The sequence below is a fragment of the Ambystoma mexicanum genome, chromosome 5p, assembly GCF_040938575.1.
Source record: "Ambystoma mexicanum isolate Mex_15411 chromosome 5p, UKY_AmexF1_1, whole genome shotgun sequence".
NCBI lineage: Eukaryota > Metazoa > Chordata > Amphibia > Caudata > Ambystomatidae > Ambystoma > Ambystoma mexicanum.
Genome location: NC_090930.1, coordinates 204707055 through 204715532, shown reverse-complemented (window position 1 = coordinate 204715532; position 8478 = coordinate 204707055).

Here is an 8478-nt window from a genome sequence, read left to right as displayed (position 1 = left end):
TCCCGTTCAGATAACCCTTCCTGAGGCAGTTCCCTTGGCCCCGCCCGAACGATTTACAGGGGATCCCAAGAGGTATGCAACGTTCATCAACCAGTGCCGCCTGCACTTCCTTTGTAGGCCGGGGGCCTTTCCGAATGACCAATCACGGGTCGCTTTTGTGCTATCCTAGCTGAGTGGTAGCGCCGCGGACTGGTCTGTACCCTTTGTGGCCTAAGCCAATCCTTTGCTGCCTGACTTCAGGGGCTTTCAGCAGGAGATGGAAAAGCTGTTCACCCGTCGTACTCATGGGCAGGCATTAGACAGCGAACTTCTGTCCCTACGCCAAGGGAATCAAGACCTATTAACATACATAGCCCTGTTCAATAGACTCATAGTTGAAGCATAATGGCCAGTGGAGAAGAGAACCACGTTATTTCATTGAGGGTTGCGGGGGGAGCTCAAGGATGTTCTCGCACAAGTAGTGAACCCTCCAAAAACCTGCTCAGAATTCATTGACCTTGTTGTTCAACTGGATCATAGGTTGCAGGACCGAAGAGCAGATCGAACCAGACCGGACCGTCGCCCTATGTATGTGCGTTCAAAGGACAATATTGCCTGCACAACGGAAGGTTCAGGAGAACCAATGCAAATTGGGGGGGGTCAGATCCCCCTTGACTAAAGCGGAAAGGGATAAAAGGAGACATCAGCAGTTATGTCTGTACTGTCGAAGGTCAGGTAATTTCCTTAAAGAGTGCCCTGGGAAGCCACCGAGGAGGACGGTAGGGGCCACTGACAAGGAAGATACCATCAAGGAATCGGAAAACTCCCCAGCCCGGCAAGTGTACGGGTCCACTTGTCGAGCGAAGAAAGTGAACTACAGACCTCCCATTTTGTACTATCTGTGGTCTTGATCAATCACCAACAACCATCTCGGATGCATGCAGTAAAAGCGTACATTGACAGTGGAGCCGTTGGGAATTACATCGACCAGGATCTTGCGGCAAAGATGGGGCTTCCGTTACGCCCTAAATCAACCACTGACACTGTTACCACTGTCGACGGCACGGAAATAGCTTCTGGTCCAGTATCACAATGCACTGCAGCTTTAACCCTTCTGTGCCAGGATGGACACCAAGAATCTATAGTTTTCGACCTCATTAAGGCACCACAGTTCCGGTTGATTTTGGGAATGCCATGGTTGGTAGCTCACAATCCTCGAATCGATTGGCGAGCAAAAGAATTGGCCTTTCCCGAGACTTGCGCCCACACATATTATCGACAAGAGAAACAACCAATAGACACCGAACATCCACGCTTGCGACTGTGGCAATAGGCACCCTACCAAGTGAATACCAGGGCTTTCAAGATGTCTTTCAGAAAGAACAGGCTAATACCCTGCCACTGTGTAGACCATACCATTTCCAAATCGACCTGATACCCGGCGCACAAATCCCTTGTGGGCGTATTTACGCACTCACAGAACCAGAAAACCAGCACCTGAAGGCCTATCTTGACCAATACCTGGCCAACGGGTTCATCCGTCCCTCGAAGTCTCCAGCAGCCATTGCTCTATTCTTCGTACCGAAAAAGGAGGGGGACTTGAGGACGTGCACCGACTATCGCGCACTGAACCAGATTACTGTAAAAAAAGCTACCTCCTGCCACTGATCCCTCAATTGCTTGATCAAGTCAAAAATGCCCAAATCTACACAAAACTAGACCTGAGGGGGGCATATCACCTTGTTCTCATAAAACAGGGGGACGAATGGAAAACCGCTTTTCGCACCAAATACGGCTTGTACGAATATCAAGTAATGAATGCCCTTTGGCCTTTGCAACGCACCTGCAGCATTTCAATACTTCATGAACGATGTCCAACGGGAATTGATTGATGTCTGTGCTCTAGTGTACATCGACAATATTTTAGTATATTCCACATCAAAGCAGGACCACGTTAAACAGGTCCAATCCGTATTGGAGAAACTCTGTCAACACCAGCTCTACGTCAAGCTCAAAAAGTGCTCATTCCATGTCTCTGAGGTAGAATTCCTGGGCTTTATTCTCAGCCCGAATGGAATCCGAATGGATGTACACAAGGTAGATGCTATCCTGAACTGGCCATCCCCAAATTCATTCAAGGGGGTTCAAAGTATGCTGGGTTTTGCAAACTTCTACCGCCGGTTCCTCCCAGGATTTTCGCAAATCGCGCATCCCATCATGTCATTGCTAAGGAAAAGCAACAAAAAGTTCCAGTGGACAACAGAAGCCGAGGAAGCTTTCCAAGAACTCAATGCAAGATTCACATCTGCCCCAATCTTACGCCACCCTCGCCCTGATCTCCCATACCTGGTGGAAACGGACGCCTCAAGCATGGCTATGGGAGCCGTCCTCTTACAAAAGGACCCAGAAACGGGCCAGTTACACCCTGTTGCCTTCTGGTCACGTAAATTCACACCCCCTGAACTCAATTACGCTATCACAGACAAAGAACTCCTGGCCGTTAAGTCAGCCTTTAAGGCATGGTGGCACTACCTCTTGGGCGCCAGACACACAATCACCGTAATAACTGACCACCGGAACCTCCAGTACCTAAAAACGCAAAGGCCCAATCCTCACGACAACTTCGTTGGGCTCTTTTTTTTGCTGAATATGACTACATGATTACATTTCGACCAGGGGTGAAAAACAGGAAGGCCGATGCCCTTTCCCGTACGGGGGTGGAAGAGCAAGGGTATCAGAGCCCTGACCCAATAGCAATCATCCCGAGTGACAAACTCCTAGGAATCACAGCAACCATAACTCAGAAAGAATTACATGAAGAAATCCAAAACCTGATGAGTCCGGAGCAATTACAAGCGTGGAGTGCACAAGGAGAACATTACATGATAAAAGATCAGTTGCCCTACTTCAGGAATCGTTTATTCTTACCAAACCAAGAACTACGAGAACAAGTCATGTCCGGTTATCATGAATCCTTGATCGAGGGCCACCCCTGAACCGCTAAAACCCTAGCCAAGGTAAAACGAAATTATTGGTGGCCCACATGGCGTAAAGACATTATCCAATTCATCCTATCTTGTGGAGTCTGTGCTCAAAACAAGTCATCCAAGCAGAAACCGGCTGGGCTATTACAACCATTGGAAATCCCACCAGCGCCCTGGCACACGTTGTCCCTTGATTTTATTACTGACTTACCACCCAGTCAAGGGTTTAACACTATTCTTGTGGTCGTGGACCTATTTCATTACTTTTCATTACTTTTAAGGGGCTCCCAAATGCTTCCACTCTGGCAAGGGTATTTCTTGAAGACATCGTACGGCTCCATGGGTTTCCTTCAGTTTTGGTTTCAGTCTGAGGTACTCAATTCGTACCTAACTTCTGGAGAAAATGCTGCTCTATGGCCCAGATCGACATCCGGCTATCCACCAGTCACCATCCCCAAACGGATGGTCAAACTGAGAGGACAAATCAGATGCTCGAGCAGTATCTGCGTTGCATGTAACACCAAGCTGAAGGAAGCTGGTTCGACCTATTATGGATAGCTGAATATGCTTATAATAATTCCCTACACACCAGCACTGGGCAGACACCCTTTTATATCATGTATGGCAGGCACCCACGTACTTCTGAGTTGGACGTTCCTACAACCCTGGAAATGCCAGCAGTCAAAACCTTGCACATGGTCATTTCTCAAACCTTTAAAAGGGCAGCTGAACACCTACTTCAAGCTAAGAATCGCCAAAAGAAGTTTGCTGATCAACACCGAGCAAAGGCCCCCAACTACCAAGTGGGAGACAGTCTGGCTAGTGTCTAAACACGTGTCCATTAAAGGAACCCAAACTTTCCGTCCAAGATACCTGGGTCCATTCACCATCACCTCAGTGATAAACCTGCGGTCAGACTAGCTTTGCCGTCAAACATGCAGATTCATCCTTTGTTCCACTTGTCTCTCCTTAAACCTGTTCAACCTGGGACCCGGGTAGCAACGCCACCAAAGCCAGTAGTAGTCGCCGGGGAGACAGAATTCGAAGTCAAGGACATCCTGGATTCAAAGTACGTCAGATCCAAATTATACTACTTAGTAGACTAGAAGGGGTATGGTCCACAAGACAGGACATGGGAGCCTTGTGAGTACATCCATGCACCTCGCTTGCTTAAACGATTTCATCAAAACTTTCCAGACAAACCAGGACCAAACAGAAGAGCCACCTTTAGGTGAGTCTGGGGGGGAGTGCTGTCATGATTCCTGCCCCTCATGTCCCCAGCCCTCCAAGATGTCAGGCTGGAGCCAGGCCACAATCACCTACATGGCCCTCAAGGGCCTCTCCATCCCTCCAAAGACCCGCTTGGAGTCAGACTTGGCGCTTGTGGCACCAGACTCACTCACTCCCATAAGATAACATTGGGGATTGGACTTTTAGTGCATTGATGGGGACAAGATGGATGCCCCCACATATTTTGGTTCCCAGAACACATGTGCAGTCTAGTCTTTTGGGTGTGGTTCAGCCCAGAGACACCTGGGATTCCCAGAGACTATTTAAGCCACGCCCAGGCTGAGAAACATGCTTTTTGTTTTCTGCACCTGCAGTGTGACACTCACCATGTTCGGATCGGTCTCTAGCAGGCCTGCATCTTTCTTCTGCGCTCAGCTCCTGCAAGAAAAAGAACACAGTTAGGAACAGCTTTACCTTGCGGCGCTTCCGCCCATCATTCATTGCTCCTTCTGTTGTGCGGGCATCTTCGGCGGTGTCATTCCCATCCCGGCACGCCGCTTCCTAAGGAAAAGGGAAAAGAACAGAAAAAAGGCATTAGTAAGCATTCAGCAAATCTTTGCTTATTTTTAAAGAATGTACGAGCTTCAAACACTAGCCGCTCTGGGGGAACTCTGTCTCCGGAACTTCTCATCCATCTGCAAGAGGGAAAGGACACTCCAGGTTAGCATGGAAACATCTAGAGGCGCTGCATATCGCGCTTACTCACCGCATTTCTTCTTCATAACCGGCATTCACGCTGAAAACGTTGCACCACCTAAAAGACACAGAAAAAGAACTCAGTTCAATACAAATACGAAAGGGGTGCATCACGCATCGCGCTCTCACTCACCTTCAGCGCTACTCATCTCAGCAGCATGCCGCCATCCCTGGACGCCGGCCATCATCTAAGGAAGGAAAGGAACGAAGTTAGAGAACTGTTCAAAAGACTCATTATACTTACCTGTCGGACTCTTGCCAGTGAAGTAACTAGGCAGCAATGAGCCTGCATCAATCAATGCACCCCTGCGCTGAAAGCAGGACGGAGAGCACACTTTTCAAGAAAACAAGGTGAGCTGTGGATCAAAGGGAAGGGTTGGACCCCAGGGAAGAAGGGGTTCAAGCACACAGAGACAATAGGGAGTTAAACTCTACCAATCCTGTGTTTCAGGCACAGTCTCCAGTCGAGTAGACTCCAGGGAAGGGTTTGAGGTCGTAAGATGTCAGAACAGGCTGAGTGACGTTCCTGTGGATACCAGGTGAGCGTTACACAACACTATGGGTGATGACCAGTCACTATGTGAAGGTTCTATCACTCCTATTTCCAACATCTCCTTAATCTCATTATTGATTGATTGTAACTTTGCTTCCGGAATTCTATAAGGTCTTATCCTTACTAGATCTCCAGGTTGTGTTGCAATGCGGTGATATGCCATTTCTGTTCTCCCTGGTAAAGTAGAACATGTCTTTGAGTATATCTTAACAAGTTCTACGACTTCTTTCTTTTGATTTTCAGATAACTCTTGATTTATGTTTAATGCTTCCAGACCAAGCTTTCCTTTTAGCTGTGGGAACTGTTCGATATGAACTTTCTTAGTATTGATCATTGCTACAGTGGGTACAGGCTCTATCCATTTTTTTAGTAAGTTTACATGATATTTTTGTGTTGGAAACCTTCTGTCATTCTGTCTCACCTTATATGTCAATGGACCTATGACTTCTTCAACCTCATACGGTCCCCTCCAAGCTGCCACCATTTTATTTTCAGACGTCGGCAGTAACACCAATACCTTATCTCCCTTCTTGAAGGATCTCAACTGAGTATTTCAATTATAATAGTATTCTTGCTTTGTTTGGGCTTGTAATAAGTTCTCTCAGGTGATCTTCTGTAACTTTTCTACCCTTTCTTTAAGTTGATAGGCATATTCGGTTAAAGAAATCTCTTGACTAGGTTCTTCTTCCCAACTTTCTCTCAAGATGTCTAGCAGCGTCTTCACTGATCTTCCAAACAGCAGTTGAAAAGGTGAAAACCCAGTTGAGGATTGGAGCGTATTTCAGAGTGTGAGAAGTATCCATGGTAATAACCTGTCCCAGTTCTTGCCTCTGGGATCTTCTGTTCTGCGTAACATCTGTTTAATCGTTTGATTGTACCTTTCAACAAGGCCATTGGTTTGGGGGTGATAGACAGCCGTTCTTAAGTGTTTCATCTGGAGAACCCCACAAACCTGCTCCATAACAGCTGACATAAAGTTAGAACCACGGTCCGTGACAATCTCTTTCGGAATCCCCACTCTGCTGATAAAAGGTATTAATGCATCACAGATATTCTGAGCATTAGTAGACCTAAGAGGAAAGGCTTCTGGGTATCTGGTGGCGTAATCGACAATCACCAATATATATTTATGCCCTCTTGAGGATGGTTCTAGGGGACCAACAATATCTAAACCGATCCCATTAAAAGGTTCCAATACTAGTGGCATCGGTTGAAGAGGGGCTTTCTTTACATTTGCTTTATTTTTCTTCTGGCATTTTGGACAAGCCTGACAGAATCGAGCTACGTGGGCATATAGACCCAGCCAATAGAACCTCGCCAAAATGTTCTGTGTGGTCTTCTCGGTCCCTAAATGACCTTCAACTATCTGCAGGTGTGCCACTTCCAGGACTGTTTGATAGTATTTGCTAGGGACTAGCAACTGCTTCATAGTAGCCCCTGTGGCATCCTTGCTGACTCGATAATAGAGACCCTTTTCCTGAATAAAGCCGGGTCCATTTCCAGACACATCACTTTGAACAGCTGCTCCAACATTCCCTAACAGTGGGTCTTCTTCTTGCACCATTCTGAAACTATCGCCCCCTTCATCAATTTTCCAGTCAACTGCAACGGGACAAACATTTTTCTCTGCCCAGTCTTTCTTCAACTTCCTTAAGGTAGATTTCCTTTTCCTTCCTTTGATAGTAACTCCAGGTACCTCATCCTGATAAAATGGGGCATGTTTTAACCAATGTTCCTCTATTTTCTTTATAATTCATGAAAAATTAGGGACATCGGAACCAATTAGGAGAGACTCTGGCAATACTGGCATCACAGCGGCTCGTACCTCCATTTGTTCCCCAGCCACCATTACATTTATCTCTTTGGTAGGGTAAGCCTTTACATCCCCATGAACACATTGGATAGAGATGTGTTTATTCAAGTCTCCTGTATTCCCCATGAGTTCTGAACTTACTACTGTCTGTAGGCTGCCAGTATCGAGCATGGCTCTTGTGGACTTCCCATCAACCTCTGCCTCGCAGATATAGGAATAAGATGATTTTGGAACTGTCGCTGATTCTTGATATTCTCCTTCTTTAGCAACCTCCATGTTTCCCACATCCATAGGCTCTACTTTGATTCTTTTAGGACAAATTTTGCTAAGTGACCCCATTCACCACAGTCAAAACACTGTATTCCTTTAGGCACTACAGTAGAGGTTCGGACCCCGGCAGGACTTTCACTAGTCAGCCGTAATCTAGGAGGTTCCCAGTCCATTTTCCGTAGCATCGAGTTGGGCCATCTTGTAGAACTTGCTAGTTTTAAAGAAGATCTATTCAAGTTTGTAGATGTCTTGGTATTTATCAGATATGTCATGGTCCGACCCTGTCCAGCCTTTTGATAGGCGGAAGCGATGTTGATAGCCTCAACAAGGCTGGGCCGGTGATGTTGTCAGACCCAACATTGCATTCGTAAAGGCAGAGCCTCTATAAACTGTTCCATAACAATTATTTCGGACATCTCATGAGACGTAGCGGTACTTGTCTGTAACCACTTATCTCCCAGTTCTTTAACCCTGTAAAAGAGCTGTTGTGGTGTTTCTTCTGCTTGTAATTTAATCTCTCGAAACTTTATCCTGTAGGCCTCTTCATCATGCCCTAAGCGCTCCAGGACCACTCGTTTCATGTCTGTATAGGGCGTTTCCCCAGTTGGATTGGCTGACTCGTACGCACTCTGCATTTCACCAGTTATGAGGGGCGCTATGTAATGGCACCAGCTTTCGTTAGGCCATTGAGCATTCCTTTCTACTCTTTCAAAGTTAACAAAAATGTGGGCGGGGTCCTCTCCCACCGAGTAATTTTGTAAAACTGATGTCGGGACATGAGAGTGTCTGCGCACGTTGGTAGCCTCTAACAACTGCGCTTGTTGAAGTTGAATAGCCTGTTGAAAAGCTTGTCTGTCTGCTTGGGCTTGCTGATTCTGCAACTGGAAAGCTTG